At 35.1% G+C, this 16,848-nt stretch overlaps 1 protein-coding gene across 4 annotated transcripts in view; it reads right to left on the bottom strand.

The window, feature by feature from the left end:
* The window catches only part of YIPF7 (Yip1 domain family member 7), a 154,099-nt gene that overhangs the window by 9,685 nt on the left and 127,566 nt on the right, over nucleotides 1-16,848 (bottom strand). The window lies entirely within an intron of this gene.

Here is a 16,848-nt window from a genome sequence, read left to right as displayed (position 1 = left end):
ATACTGTGGGAGATAGTCTCTCTCAGGGAGCTGTACCACCTGGCCCCCATGAAAACAGTGCAAGGCCAGATTTTAGAAATAACTATGAAAGTTATTTTCAGCTTTTCTTCACAATGATACTATAAATAATGCTAAATTACATTTTAACATGCAGTAAACATCATAAACTGAACCAGCCCTAGATATTTTAAATTGATTATTTTTGTCTTTGAGAAGAGCATTTTAAGATGAAAAGCCAAAAACAGTATTAAAAAAAAGATAAACAATGTGTAGGCAAAATGAGTTTCAGAAATTCTGTCATATGTCACACTGATTCTTTTACTGGCACGTAATTTAAAAAACCTCTAGATTTGATTTAATATACATTCTCATATTCCTTCATTGAGTCCAGTTCAGTACTTCAAAAACTAAAAAAAAAAAAAGTCAGTTTTTTATAAAGTAAGGCTAACCTCTAATATAAGTGTTGCTATTCTAAAAATCTAGTAGTATAACCAATGGTTTTATTTATACTTTAATTTATTTTTCTGTTGTCATGAGCTTTGGCTGACTGGTATGCTTTGAACTGAATTGTAGGGTTTTATTTTACTCTAAGAAGTGAATTGATGGAGGCCAGGTGGTAGCACAGCAGGTTAAGCAAACATGGTGTGAAGCTCAAGGACAGAGGCAAGCATCCTGGTTTGAGCCCCCCCTCCCCCACCAAGGCTCCCTATCTGCAGGGGGTCGCTTCATGGATGGTGAAGCAGGTCTGCAGGTGTTTATCCTTCTCTCCCCCTCTCTGTCTCCCCCCCCCTCTCAATTTTTCTCTGTCCTATCCAACAACAACAAAAATAACAATGGCAGAAATAACAGTAACAGCAACAAGGGCAACAAAATGGGAAAACATGGCCTCTAGGAGCAGTGGATTTGTAGTGTAGGCACTGAGTCCCAGCAATAACCCTGGAGGCAAAAATAAATAAATAAATAAAATAAGTCAGTTGATAAAACCTCTCAGTTTATAATAAAACATTTATCCTGTATACTTAAAATGTCTTTCCTCTTTACCCTTTGTTCACATTAACACACACAAAAAACAATGCCAGAATCTGTTAATGCATAATCGTTGGATCAATTTCCATATAGTTATTTATTTATTAGTGTTGTGTAAAAACTAGCATCATTTTCCAAATACATTTTTAACATTATATAAATGAGATTGGCATAATGTCTTGTTTTCCATTCATCTCTTTTTTTTTCTATTCACCATTGTGCTTGATATCTGGTGTATGCTGCTACATGTCAAGTTAGTATTTTTTCTCATTAATATTCTACTATGTATATAATTCCATGTTATTTATTTACTCCTATGTGGTAAGTCACATGTTGTTCTTATTTATACAATTATAGCAATGTAATAAAACACAGCAAACTATTACAAATGTCTCCTGTGTACTTAAAACAGTGTTTCTGGAACATACATGTCCCAGAGTGAGGAGAATTTCATTTAATTTTATGAAAATATTGCCAGTTTTGGCTCTAAAACAGACTTCACTAATTTATACTCTCAAGAAAGAGAGCATAAGATCCCCATTTCATGTCATTTTTAACCACTACTAATTGGCCTAATGGTCCCATTTTTGCCAATTATAAGAGAATACACTACTGTCCACACATTTTTATTATGAACTAATGTAAAAATATTTTCAAAATTTATTACTAACATTTATTCATATTTTCCTTCCTATTTATAACCATTGTCCATTTTTATATTTTAGAGTCATTATACCTTTTTTTTTCCAAAATATTGCAAATACTGTCATAAGCTGGGTAGGTGGTCAACATGAAATGCTGAAGTAATGAGATATGTGAAAGAGGCACAGAAAGCAACCTGAAAAGATAGTAGGTACCAAGCCTGTTAAAACTAGGATCACAGAAATAACTCAAATGTTAGAGCAAGCCTGGAACTCACATACCTGAAGACCCAGAAGTCCCAGCTTCAATCTCCAACTAAATGGTGCTCTGGTGTCTCTCTCTATCTATCTCTCTCTCTTAAAAATAAGTGAATTTATACTCTCTCATAAAAATAAGTGAATTTGAAAATATTGTGCAACAAACTGTATGTGGCATTGCATTATAATCAGAATTATAAAACAAGTATACTGAGTACATGATGACTAAAATAAATTAGTATAATAGAAAAATCTTTATGTAGAAATCCCAACATTTTCCATAGGTATTGTCCTTTAAGGAAGTGGAAAATAATACCTGCCTACCCTAACTATGGACTGCTGAGTTAATTGCCTGCTAAAAAGAACGGTATGGAAGGTGTGTATTGAGGATGAGGGGAACTTTACAGTAAAAAAAGAAGAAACTGATGAACACTTTATCAGAAGGTAATCAAGGTTAACATCAAGAGCACTGTTACTTTGAGAAAATGTAACCTTGATATGATTTGATTGAAATGGCACTTCACTTTTGATCGTCCGCACTAAAACCCATAACCTGGCTGATGAGGACAAGTCAGCCACACTCAAACTGAGGAATACTTTACAAAATAACAAGCCAGTGCTTCAAGTAGAATCAAAAACAGTGAAATGCAGAAACTGTCACAGTATACAGGATCATGAGATGTAGTGACAAAACGTAATGTGCTTTCTGGGATGGGAATCTTGGAACAGAAAAAAGCTGGTAAATAAAAGATAAGAAAATGTGGGGAGACAGCATAGTGGTTATGCAAAGAGAATTTGAGGCTCTACAGTCCTAAATTTGACCCCTGAACCAGAGTAGAATAGTGACTGGGTGAAAACTAAGAAAATATGAACTTCAATCAATACAGTTTTATTGATAAAGATTCACTATTTCTGGCAAAGGAATCACATTAACCAAAAATGTTAACAATAGAGGGATAGATTTCAGGGTTTGTATAAAGGCTCTCTACTGTCTTTGCAGCATTTTTGTGTTTTAAAGATAATTTTTACTGTTACAAGTATTTCTTTTTCTAATATGCCAATTATCCATGGTGACTTAGTTGAACACAAATAATACCAGCTTCAATGAAAGTTGCAGCACTGCACAAAAATAGAAGTACATAGATTTGGAAAATATTTTAGACAATGGTAAGTCAGATCTGAGGAGCAAAAGAAAACTAGTAATTGGAAATGAAATCTAAACTTCTTTATTTCAGGAATTAGGTAGCTAATTTCTAGAAATGGTGTACTTTTTATTGTGACTGTAAATAGTATCCTGTTTTCTATTTCTATTTCTTAATGTTCATTAAGAAATAGAAATAGAAATTGCCATTACAATGAAATGTTATTGATTTTTGCATATTGATCTCACTGCAATGTTTTTAATAGTTCTAATAGACTGCATGCTGATTATATGAGGTATTCTTTGTAAATTATCAGCTAATCACAAATACTGAGTTTTTGTCTTCTTTTTTATTCACATACATATTTTTTCCTTTGTAGTTAATTGGACAGAACTTCCAACATTATTTTAAATAGCATTATAGAGAGTTTTGCCTAATTAATAACAAAAAAATTTCTGAAGTTTCTTCAGTGCTTTGTGCTATAAATTAGTTTTGTTTTGCTTTATATTATAACTGGGAATAAAATCAATAGAGGTGAATAAAGATTCTTTTCTAAATAAGGAACACTGCTTTTGTTCCTAACTTTTTAAGAGTATCTTACAAATTTCAAATGAATTTGAAATTAATCTTGAGCTAATCATGTGAACATCCATTAGTGTGATAAATTATGCCATTACAATTTTTGATGTTGATTGTTCTTGCATTGTTGAGATAAATCCCTTTGATTCATGGTGAGTTTTTAAATATGTTAATGAATACTTTGACTAATTAATATTTAGGAAATGTAAGTCTATGCTCCAAAGAGAAATTGAGCTATACATTCATCTTCTCAGAGTGTTTTATCTAGTTTTGATATTTTGACGGATTTTTTTTTCATTTCTCCTGAATTTATTCTTCATTGTTCTCCCTGCTCCATAACACACAGTGTGGCTGCATACACATTCTATCAATGGCTTTCTTTGTCCTCTAGCTTCTGATACATATGAGGAGATTATTCTCATCTAACATGAGAGACAGGGTAGGAAATATATGAAGTTTCAGTGTTCTGCCATTTCTTTGTTAGATTCTATCCCAAGTCATCCTTCTATCAAATACCCCACTTCTGCTGTAGATTTCAAAAAATCATCCTTACAAAACTGCCCTTTAGACGAAAATGCAATGTTGGTTTCTTTGATTATTAGTATGGATTATTAATATGAGACTATTCCATTATTGGTTTCTCTAAACTCAGTTCATACCATTAAGTCAGGCCCTTAATTAAAATCTCAAGGACCAAGTTTGAATGTACCAGCTTCTTCCGACTGTGTTCTAGCTGACACAGACATTAGAGTAGCATCAATAAATTTCACATATTTACAGCTTTAAGAAATTAGTTATATTACAAACTTCCTTGAAAGTTTGGCAGAATGTTTACAAGACATCTTTTTGAGGGGGCAAAGATGTAATTACTAATCTGTATAAGATTTTAATTCAATTTTGTATTTTTAGATTTTTTTTTTTACTCATGACTAAAAGATAAAGCTCAGAGCACCACTCAAGCTACTGCAGGACCTCATACATGGAAATCCTGTAACCCCCACTGGGTCACTTCTCCAGCCGCTGATTCAACTTAGGAGTATAGTCAAAATATTGATTTCCCTGGAATTTCAACTTATTATTATTTATCAACTTATATCTTTCCATAATTTTATAATATCTTTCATGTCTATAGCTATTTCCTTTTTGTTTAATTACAAGTTATATTGAAATCCTTAAACATTGTTGATAGTGATATAAAATATGACAGTTCCTTTGGAAAAGAATTTGGTGACTCTTCAATAAATCAAACATACAAATATCAAATTATCTAGCAACACAATTTCTTGGAATACATTCCAAAGAATAGCAAATGGTTATTATAGTAGTAATCCTGTACAAGAATATTCAGAGCAGTACTATTCACAAAAGGAAAAGATCAAAGTAAACTAAATGTTCATACCCTGATGAGTGGATTAAAAAATTTAAATAATAGTATATTCATACAATTAAATATTTTTATCATAAGAAGACATGAAAGGGGTTGATCAATAGCGCACCTGCTTAGGCACACATGTTAGCATGCACAAGGACCCAGGTTTGAGCCCTCGCTCTCTTCCTGCAGGGGGGGAAGCTTCACAAAGAGTGGAGCAAGTATTGCAGGTGTCTTGCTCTCTTCCTTTCTACCTCCCTTTTCCCTCTCAATTTATCTCTGTCTTATCAAATAAAGAAGAAGGAATAGGAGAAGGAGGAGGAGGAGGAATTCATAATTAGGAAACATTTCTTTGCTACAAATTTCTTATACTGCAGTTTTGTTAAGGTCATCAAAACATGAAGCACTTTTTTCTTATATTGTCTCAGATTTTTGAGGAATATGAGAACATCAGTCTGCAATGATAAATCAAATAATATGTGAGAATAAAATGGCATTTAATTGTGCAAGGCAACTAAAAATTATTAATAGAATGTGTATTTGACGTTTTAGAAAACAATTGTGTTGGAAGATTGAAGATTTGGGAAAAGATCATGGAGTAACTAAAGAGAAATCTCTAATGGACTTCCTATAAAACAAATAAATTGGAATATATTGATATTAAAATATAGGAATGTAAGCTAAATAATGGTAGGGTATGGAAAAATTATACCTAGATTTTGGGACGTTTTAATAGGGAGCATAAAAGAAAAATGTATAATTCAGTCATAACTATAGCCTAGAATAAAAATGTAACAGCTGACTATATATAATAAAAGATAAATTGCTGGGGCCTGCAGGTGGCGCACCTGGTTAAGTGCACACATTATAGTGTACAAGGACCCATATTCAAGCCTCTGGTCTGTACCTGTGGATAGGGGAAGTTTCACCACTGGTATAGCAGGGCTGCAGGAAAGCTATCAAAGAAGGGAATGGGAAACGGAGTTCTGGTGGTGGAGATGTGTGGAGTTGTACCCCTCTTATCCTATGGTTTTTGTCAGTGTTTCCTTTTTATAAATAAAATTTAAAAAATGAAGCAATGCCCAGATCATTAAAGCCAAAATTTCATCATCAAAAGTTTCACAAGAATCAAGGATAGCAATTTGCTGGCAAAGAAAGGGAGTGAGGTGGAGCACAAAACTTTGCTTCTTTGTCATTTTTTCAGCACCACTGTCTATATTAAATGCTTGTAGTTATACAAATTATTTTATGCTATTTGTTTATACTTAAGTAATATTTTATCATTAGTTTATAGGATTGTAAGATCTCAGAATTGTCTCACATTTATGTGTTTAACTAACTGCACCCATCACCAAAGTGCCTGAGTCCTCTCTCCTTTCCCCTGATACAAAGAATTTTTAACTAATTTAGCATTGGCTATAATTTTTTCTTCTGATGCTTTAGTTTTATTGTAAAGTTAATTAATTTTTCTCTAATTACCTATTGAAGATTTTCACCAAAAGGGGCAAAATGTGTGTGTGTGTGTGTGTGTGTGTGTGTGTGGTGATTGTTTTCTAATCATTAAGTTTAAAAGACCAAATTTGACAAAAACAAAATCTGTCTTTTTATGTCATCTTTAAGGTCCCTTTAACCCTTTATGTTATTCTTTCTTTGCTCTCCAGGTATGAAATCTTATTAATAATTAAATTCAAAGCATTCCCTCTTCCTAGCAGCATTTGCTTTTAAAGGTGATCAGAACAAAAATTCATTGTAATGATCTGATTCTAGCATCTGGAACTGATGAAAGAGAAAAATATTTCAGAAGGTGAGAATTCAACATATGTCATGCTAGTCCACGTTTTCCTTTATGGAATGCAAACATTCATTTATTTCCTATGTAATGCAAACTTTGAATTTGAATTCTCTTTAATTTATAATAGATATAATAAAAGCTTAGTTTATTTATTACCTTGTATCTAAAGGAATGTATTATTATTCAAGAATTTTATTTATAAAATATTTTCACACACCTGATTTCAACTGAGCCTTAATATAACTACCAGTGTTATTTTTGTTGTTCACCCCACCTTTAGAGCTAGAACAGTTGAGACTCAGTGAAGAATTAAAAGGTTTATCCCAGGTTATGCAACTATTAAATGAAACAATCACAGGCTTCAGTCTCAACCCCTCAGTGAACTGATTTATTTCACTATTTTTATAAAATTTTGTTTCTTTCTTCCCTACAATTTTGTCACCTGAGAGTTCAGGGTCCATTTACAGAGATATACATTAGTATGTGGAGATATGCTTTAGTATGTTTCAAACATTGTGACTTGTGAAGCACAGGTCTAGAAGCCACTCTGGATGATAATGCTGGTCAGAGTGGGGCATAAGGAGTATTAATAGTTCAATTAATCAAATTCAACCTAAGTAAAAGCAGGTCTTACAGAAAAATACTTATCTGGTCTTTCTATTCTAATTTTCTACCTTACTTCACCTGCTACACTGTAGTCCAGAGGTCATTACAGGAATAGTCACTCTCAATTTATAACAGAATGCTACAACTTAAACTTCATTTAGTGTTTTCATCAACCACACAATTTGCATTAGAAGGGAAATAGAAGATTTTTATCCCATAAAATTGTATTCCATAAAATGAGATTTAATTTTTTTAAAATGTGTCATCAAATAAATCAGAAAGGCAAAAGAGAAGTTGAGAAATAGCTTACCCAACAGAATGTCCAAAAGAGCCAAGTTTGAGCACCCCATTAACACACAGGAGCAGCATGCAGAAAAGAAGTTTCACAAGCAGAAGAGCAGCAGTGGGTGTCTCTCCTCTGTATCTCACCCTCTGTCTAGAAAAACACAAGAGCCTGCCAGAAATGGTGGAACTGTGAAAGCACAAAGCCTTAATAAAGCCATGGCAAGGAAGAAAAGAAGAAAGGAAGCAAGGAAGGAAAGAAGGAAGGAAGGAAGGAAGGGAAGGAGAGAGGAAGGGAGGGAAGGAGGGAGGGAGAAAGGGAGGGAGGGAAGAAGGAAGGAAAGGAGGGAGGAAGAAAGGAAGGAAGGAAGGAAGGAAAGAAAGGAGGGAGGGACCAGATTAAGTACCATAAAAGTAAAGAGTTCTATCTTTGAAGATATATTGATTCAAATGATAAAATCCACCAGTAACTGGATGGCAATCATGCCTAAATGCATCTCCATTGAGCGAGAATAGAAATATTTGACTTGGTAGAAGCATCCAATAGCACAGCTATATACAAGATACTGGATACTGTACAGCAAACCATAAAAAAGGGACTTTTCAAAGTTAACCCAATTACCCAATAATGTGATGATAACATTAACTATCGATTGTCTTTTTGAACCCTAAGACAGCAGGAACCTCACATCTCCACTATAGAGCCCCTACTTCCCCCAGTCCTGGAACCCTTGGATAGGGCCCACTTTCCCGTATGCATCTCCCAGTCCAAACCAAATAATATTACATCCGCTGATCACAACCTAACCAACGCAACGATTGCCACCTCAACATGCTTCACCTCAGACTGTATCCAGAGACTTCACGTGTGGAATGACAACCCTTCAGCTTCATTACTCGGGTGAGACCTTTCCTTTTATAGTACACTCTAATTTCATCTCAGGTAGTTCACTTTCTAACTAAGTCCCATAACCTAGATATACACCAGTTTCTGTGAGAGAGAGCTTATGTGCACACGTATCCATAAACTACTGCAAAATATATAACTGAAAGCAGAAGTACACTAGAGTTTGCAGTGAGTATCCCGCTAACACTTCCTCTCCACTATTCCAAGCTTTGGATCCATGATTGCTCAACAAATTGTTTGGCTTCATATGTTAACTCTCTTTTCAATCACCAGGTTCCAGATGCCACCAGGATGCTGGCCAGGCTTCCCTGGATTGAAGACCCCACCAATGTGTCCTGGAGCTCAGCTTCCCCAGAGGCACACCTTACTAGGGAAAGAGAGAGGCAGACTGGGAGTATGGACTGACCAGTCAACGCCCATGTTCAGCGGGGAAGCAATTACAGAAGCCAGACCTTCTACGTTCTGCAACCCTCAACGACCCTGGGTCCATGCTCCCAGAGGGCTAGAGAATGGGAAAGCTATCATGGGAGGGGGTGGGTTATGGGGATTGGGTGGTGGGAATTGTGTGGAGTTGTACCCCTCCTACCTTATGTTTTTGTTCATTAATCCTTTCTTAATAAAAAATTTAAAAAAAAAGAAATATTTGACTTGGGAGAAATGAGACTAAATAATAAATGTAAATTACTAATTCTTTAAGAAAAAGTGATTATTGGAGCTGGGTGGGGGCGCAGCCAGTTAAACACAGATGGAGCAAAGCACAAGGACCGGCTTAAGGATCCGGTTTGAGCCCCAGGCTCCCCACCTGCGGGGGGGGGGGGGGGGGGTCACTTCACAGGCGGTGAAGCAGATCTCTCCCCTCTCTGTCTTCCCCTCCTCTCTAGATTTCTCTCTGTCCTAGCCAACGACAATGATAGCAATAACAACAACAATAATAACAAAAACAACAATGATAAACAAAAAGGGCAACAAAAAGAAATTAGAAACAAAGAAAAAGTGATTATTATTAGTGAGAAGTGTAGTTGATTTTCATTATTCACGATAGTTTTGATTTTTACAGTTGTAATAAATTAGCAGATACTCAACCATGTTCCTAGAAGAAATAAATTTCCTATGAGCCTTTAATCATATCTTTTTCAACTTATCAATACATAATTTCTATCATATGTATGAGATTTCCTCTATAATATAAGATTGAGTCATCAACACTGAACCTAAAGGAATTTTATCGAATAAAGTATTTTCTCCATGAGGCTTTTTAGTCTTTTTATTCTTTTGTTTTATTTATTATTTGATAGAGACAGAGAGAAATTGAGAGTGTAGGGGGAGATAGAGGAGGGAGAGAGACAGAAAGACACCTGCAGCCCTGCTTCACCACTTGTAAATCTTTCACTCTGCAGTTGGGGATCAGGGACATGAACCTGGGTCCTTGTACACTATAATGTGTGTGCTTAACTAGGTGCACCACCTCCTGGCCCATAGTCTTTTTATTTATTTATTTTTTTTTGAAATACTGGATAGGACTCCAGCAGGTCTGCTTGGTTGTCATAAAAAAATAAATAACTCACCAACAGAAGTCACATAATAGTAGGACTAAACATAACTACAATATAACTAAATATAATAGTATAGTAAAACTATATAAATATAATATTTGCTTGTAATATGAAAACTCAAAGCAGAATGCAAAGTGTCATCTTATTAGAGCTCCATCACATCCAGAGTTTCAAAATTTTTCTAGGTTGTAAATGTCTACAAATGACCACAGAAGTATACAAGTATTAGAAGTAAAATATAGCAAGTAAGAATGTTATAGAACAAGTATAATATCATGTGAAGGGTTTTTTTGTCTGTAATTTGCCTGATCTCATGACTCTGTGTACTTTCTGGGCAAGAGATATGCCCTCTCTTGGTTTGCTTCACCCATGAAATTAAAACTGTAGTTCCAACCTTTTGTATATGGACAAAAATGAAATGGAAAAATCATATGTAAAATGTTTATATGATATCTGATAAATGGTAAAGTGTATACATATACGCATAATTAATTTAAGAAAAATTAAATGTGGAAATAAAATTATTTTAACATAAGTGGGATTTTGCTGCTAATGCCTCTCAGAGTGCTAGATAGAATGACTTTAATGAGTAATTTATTCTTATTTCCTGTGTATGAGCAGAACCAATCTTAATGACAGCTATAAAGTGTGTTATTTACTAATATAAGAATAATTTTGGTGAAGTACTATAAATCAATGTTATTTTTTAGAGGTTTAACTAAATTATCCAATTGTTAAGTTTTGAATGGGGCCTTGTGCTAGAATTTCAATTAATGTAAATGGAATGGGAAAAAAACTGAACTAAAGCACTAATTTTATTTGCCTAGATTAAACCAAGAAAAATGAGTTCATGTCTCTGAGGATCTGATCTCAATGCTGCAAGATAAATGCACTGAAATATAAGCACATAACCTGATATTCCATCTCTTCTATATTAGCAAAAGATATTTAGTTATATATCTAAGACTTTCCACTTAAAAGAAGAAAAAAAAAGAACTCATAAACATTGGAGAGATATTTGAGTTATATTTAACTTTAGTTAGGCATACTCAGTGCTCAAAATTTCATCAGAATGAAACAGAAAAATGAATGATGACAATTGACTAAATAGAAAAGAACAAATGACTGGCAGATACAGGTTGCCACGTACATATTGCCACGTAAAGATGAAATGACAAACATTTCAGGCTGAATCTATTCTTTTCAACTAAAAATGTTACTAAACTCCATCAGAGAAAAGTATATTCAATAGATGTAGTTCTCAACCAATTTTGCATTGCTAAGTAGATCTAATTACAATAATAAAATAGCTTTCCCCCAAGATAAGTTAATAATAAATACACACATTTTAGGTTCATATGGACATTTTTTTAAAACAATGTTACTGGGTTTAAAGCCTGGGGAGGTTGTAAAGTACAGGACTTTCATGTCCCAAGTTCCACCTCTGGTGGTGCACATACCAGACTAGTGCTCTGCTTTTCACTAATATTTTTTTTCTGGAAAAAAAAAAGGTGATAGGCTGCAAGTCATGTACACTGAGTTTATACTAAAGTCGTTTGGCAATATTTTTTTCAGTTGTATACAACAAATTCTTTATAAGATAAAGCTTTGGGAAATAACAAGAATAATTTTATAATGTTCAGAATAGTCAAGGTATATGTTTACATTTTTCAAGTGTTTTTGTTGTTAGTTTTGCTAGTTTTACTACCCCAAACCCTCTTTCATAGATACTAATTGAAAATGCTGAAAAGGAGGCAGCCAGGTGGTGGGCATCTGTTAAGCACACACATTACAGTGCACAAGGACCCAGGTTCAAGCTTCTGGTCCCCACCTGCAGGGGGAAAGCTTTGTGAATGGTGAAGCAGGTCTGCAGGTATCTCTGTCTCTCTTCCTCTCTATCTCTCTTACTCTCTCAATTTTTCTGTCTCTATCCAATAATAAATAGATATATAAAAGAAGAAATTTCTATCTTTTAGTCTTCTTGTGTGATAAAACTTCTAGACCTTTAGTAATTGGTGTATATATTGCTGAGACTTCCTTCCATAAGGAAAGTAAAGAAGGTGAATTGCAGGGCTAAACAACTCTAAGGAAACAGAAAAACAGCATTCCCCTCTGTGATGTTTGTTTAGTACTATTTGAAGAAATGATTCTCTTCTTCCATAAACCTAGATAGCCTGAAGCTATGAAATGTCATATTCTGGTCAACAAGTGTCCTGTATTACCACAACTACACTTGTATATTCTGCAGGTCACCATGCCTTAAGGACATATCATGGACATTCATCTTGCAGTCACATTACATGAACATTTAAAGACTGGAAGCAACTCATTTTGCAAAAGCCCACTGGTCACATTATTTGGTTTTAATATAAATATACAATTATAATTGATAATGGCATTTAACACTCTATGATCCAGAGTTTAAACATGATACCCTTTGGGGATTCTCTCTGGCATCATTCAGAAGTTGCATCTGATGCCAAGCTTGGTCATGCAAAGAGCATAAATTTAAAAAGCCATTTTCATTTATAACAAACAGACCCAGCTGGAAGCACAGCTGTTAAATGGGAAGGCAAAGCAAAATTTCTGGCTACCTGGAAGGGTCTAATTATAAACTACCTAAACAAGCTACAAGCTTTCATATTGCATAAGTGAACTAGCCCACCCTCACTGTGTGTTTAATTCAAAAAGATGAAAAATTGAATTATTTGAATCACAAAATGCAGAAGTAATCAAGGGTAATTTTTAAAAAAAAAGTCCTAAGATCTCTATATGTTTTAATTGAAGCTGGTTTTGATTCTTTAAATAGTTTTCTAGCTTTTGTATATACAGGCTTAAAATGTCAAGTTTGTAATTATTTAATTACAAGCTTTCAGTACTTCTAGCCTAGTGTCTTTCATTAACAAACTACAAGATTGGGAGTCAGGTGGTAGCACAGTGGGTTAAGCGCATGTGGCACAAAGAGCAAGGACCAGCAGAAGGGTCCAGGGTTGAGCCTCCTGCTCCCCACCTGCAGAGGAGTCACTTCACAGGCGGTGAAGCAGGTCTGCTGGTGTCTATTTTTCTCCCCCCGTCTCTGTCTTCCCCTCCTCTCTCCATTTCTCTCTGTCCTATCCAACAACGACGACATCAGTAGCAACAACAATAATAACTACAACAACAATTAAAAAAGACAAGGGCAACAAAAGGGAAAATAAATAAATGAAAAATTTAAAAAACTACAAGATTAACAACTCTGGTACAGTTTTAAATTTGGCTTCACTGGTATGTCGTTTTCATTTGTGTGTGTGTGTATACATATATATATACAAATTTGTTTTTAATATAAATATACAATTACAATACACAATTCCAAGATATATATATACCTTGGAAATAAAGTGGTTTTTGATCTATATGCTTTAAGCCAATATCTTTGCTGTCCAATAAATACCTCTTAAGATACCAATCCTGGAACCTATAGACTATTGAGAGGTCCTAAGTGAAGAACAACTGCATTTTATTTTGTTCACTTCATCCACTGTCTCTTCTAGTATTATTAACATTTTAAACAACACTCAGTATTCCTAAAATACATAACTCATGTTAAGAATATGGATAATAGCTACTGTCTAGTAAGTGATAAGATTCTGAAGAATTATATACCTTGATCTCTGTTTAATATCAAATACTTACAATAAAAACAGATCAGTGGGGGGTCGGGCAGTGGCGCCATGGGTTAAGCGCACGTGGCACACAGCGCAAGGACCCGCGTAAGGATCCCTGTTCGAGCCCCAGGCTCCCCATCTGCAAAGGAGTCGCTTCGCAGGTAGTGAAGCAGGTCTGCAGGTGTCTATCTTTCTATCTTCCCCTCCTCTCCATTTCTCTGTCCTATCCAACAATGAACAACATCAACAATGGTAGTAATAATAACCACAAGGAGGCTGCAACAAAAGGGGGGGAAAAATGGCCTCCAGGAGCGGTGGATTCATGGTGCAGGCACCGAGCCCAGCAATAACCCTGGAGGAAAAAAAGATCAGTGTTTCACAGATACTACTTGCTTTTGTATTTGGACTCATATCACATTGATTTACTTCATGCTATATCATGATCTAGGAAAATTCATCTGTCCTATAACTAAGATCTGGCAGCATTTATAATTGCTGAATTTGAGAAGCCATAGTTTTTAAGAATATAAATTAAATTTGAGGTTTTGGTGCTTAAATTTATATTCCTTGCTTTTTGTTTCTGTTGTTCAATAAAAAAAATTTATAATGGACTGGGTAATGGAGCACCTGGTTAAGAACACATGTTACAATGTACAAAGACCTATGTTCAAGGCCCTGGTCCCCACCTGCAGGGGGAAAGCTGTGAGGCAGTCATATCTCTCTCTCTCCATTTTCCTCTCAATTATAGCACAAAAGAAGTATATGTATAATGCTACTTTTCTTTTTTTTTTTTTTCCTCCAGGGTTATCACTGGAGCTGGGTGCCTGCACTTCAAATCCACTGCTCCTGGTGTTCATCTTTTTTCCATTGTTGCTGTTGTTGCTCCTGTTGTTGGATAGCACAGAGAGAAATTGAGAGAGGAGTGGAAGGCAGAGATGAGGAGAGAAAGATACTCCTAAAGACCTGCTTACAGGCTTGCTTAGAGATTTCCCTGCAGTGGTTGCTTAACTGGGTTTGTTTACCTGCTGCGGTACAGTCCCAGTCCCAGGATGCTACTTTTGAGAACATGAAATAATTTGTGATTGGATGGTAGTGGATGCAGAGTCTTCTAGGGTGAATAGTAAAGTTCTATTTCTTGAACTCAGGATAATTCACTTAAGAATGAAATTTGAAATACACATATAAAATAAATAAGCTAAGATATAGTATAATTACTGTAAATTCAAGTTAATGAGTAAATGAAGTATAGAACTTTTTTTAATTTTCTTTTTTAATTTGTGATTAATAGTAGGTTACAAGATTGTAGGATTACAGGGCATAATTCCACACCTTATCCATTACCAACTTTCTCTGAGCCCATCTTCCCACCTCCCAAAGATAATGACCATAGTTTTCACAGGTCTTAGAAAAAAGTTTGCATTCTTTCTTTCTTTCTTTTTCCAAGGTCATGAGCATCAGTTCTCTAGATTACATATATGAGTGAAAGCATCCAGTATTTGTCAGCCATCTCTTTATTTCCCTAAGCATAATAAAGCAATTTAGGTAAAAAGTAGTTGTGAAAATAGCAGTATAAGGAACCAGTAAATCAAAGCTATTATACAGAAGCAGAGTTTTTATATATTATTCATAGTGAATTACTACTGTTTGGGACTAGATTTTTAGAAATACAGTGTCTCATGGTAATTTCCAAGGTAGTCACCAAAAATAAATTTTTAAATATATCAAAATAAGTGATGAGGTGATTAAATGATACAGTAGAACTATCTAAGTAACACACTCACACAAAATGTCAGTAGTAGAAGAATTCAAATATTTATCATATAGAAAACAGTTTAAATGTAGTCAACATAAATCTTACCTAATCCATAATTACATGAAATATAAATGTACCGAACTATCCAACTAACAGAAGATACTGGAAGAGGAATTCCTCCTCTAGTTTTCCTAGCCCATGGAGTTGAATCTCCAAAGATATCTTTGATATTAAGGTTCTGAAATGTTCCACCAGTATTTCCTATATATTTTATAGCTTCAGATCCAATATCCAGATCTTTCATCTATTTTGAGCTAATTTTAGTGCGTGATTTTAAATGGTGGTCTAGTCTATTTTTATTCATGGCTGTCCAGTTCTCCCAGTACTATTTGTTGAAGAGACTTTCTTTTCCTCATTGAACATTTTTGGTCTCTTGGTCAATTATTAGGTGCCTCTATATGAGTGGATTTAATTCTGGATTCAATGTTCTGTTTCATTTGGTCCAACTATTTGAATAAGCATGATTTAATGTTCCAGCCAGTTGCCAGCCACTAGATGCCAGGAGTCTGTTTACCTTCTCATGAATCTACCACAATTCAGGGATAGATCATACAGCTTCTGCAACAGATATTTTCCCTGCTGCTGCGGTGAGTTTTTACCAGCAATTCTCATTCTCTCTTCTCTCCTCTCCTCTCCTCTCCTCTCCTCTCCTCTCCTCTCCTCTCCTCTCCTCTCCTCTCCTCTCCTCTCCTCTCCTCTCCTCTCCTCTCCCCTCCCCTCCCCTCCCCTCCCCTCCCCTCCCCTCCCCTCCCCTCCTCTCTCTCTCTCTCTCTCTCTCTCTCCCAGCAGTGTGTTCTGCAGCAGTGACCAAAATGGCATTGGTTGCCAGAACTCAAGCTTTCTTTTATGGCTGGCTTTTGTCCAGTGCCCCATCTCACCTCCTGACCACACACATTTTCTTGATTCTAACTTTTGGAGGGAACTGTTAGATGGACTTCCAGGTAAGTCTTAGACTTAATGTTCTGGAGTGATAACAGATGAATCAAGAGAATGATGGAATTATCTGTGCACTTTTCTAGAGTGCAGATTACTTGAGTTTGCCAATATTAGCATGTCTCTGAAGTAAATCTCTTCATAAATGCTCAAATTTCATAATAATTAATATTTAAATTTGTTAAGTTACAATAATTAAATAAAGGTAGGAACTTCAATATGTGAAATTTGTGAGTGTCCTTTTTTATTTAATGGAGGAAACAGAACTTGGTGCCAACCTATAAACAAAGTCATCTATGA

This window comes from Erinaceus europaeus, chromosome 3 (assembly GCF_950295315.1).
Source record: "Erinaceus europaeus chromosome 3, mEriEur2.1, whole genome shotgun sequence".
Lineage (NCBI taxonomy): Eukaryota > Metazoa > Chordata > Mammalia > Eulipotyphla > Erinaceidae > Erinaceus > Erinaceus europaeus.
The sequence above is the reverse complement of the archived record's forward strand: the minus strand, read 5'-3'. Positions and strand labels throughout refer to the sequence as shown.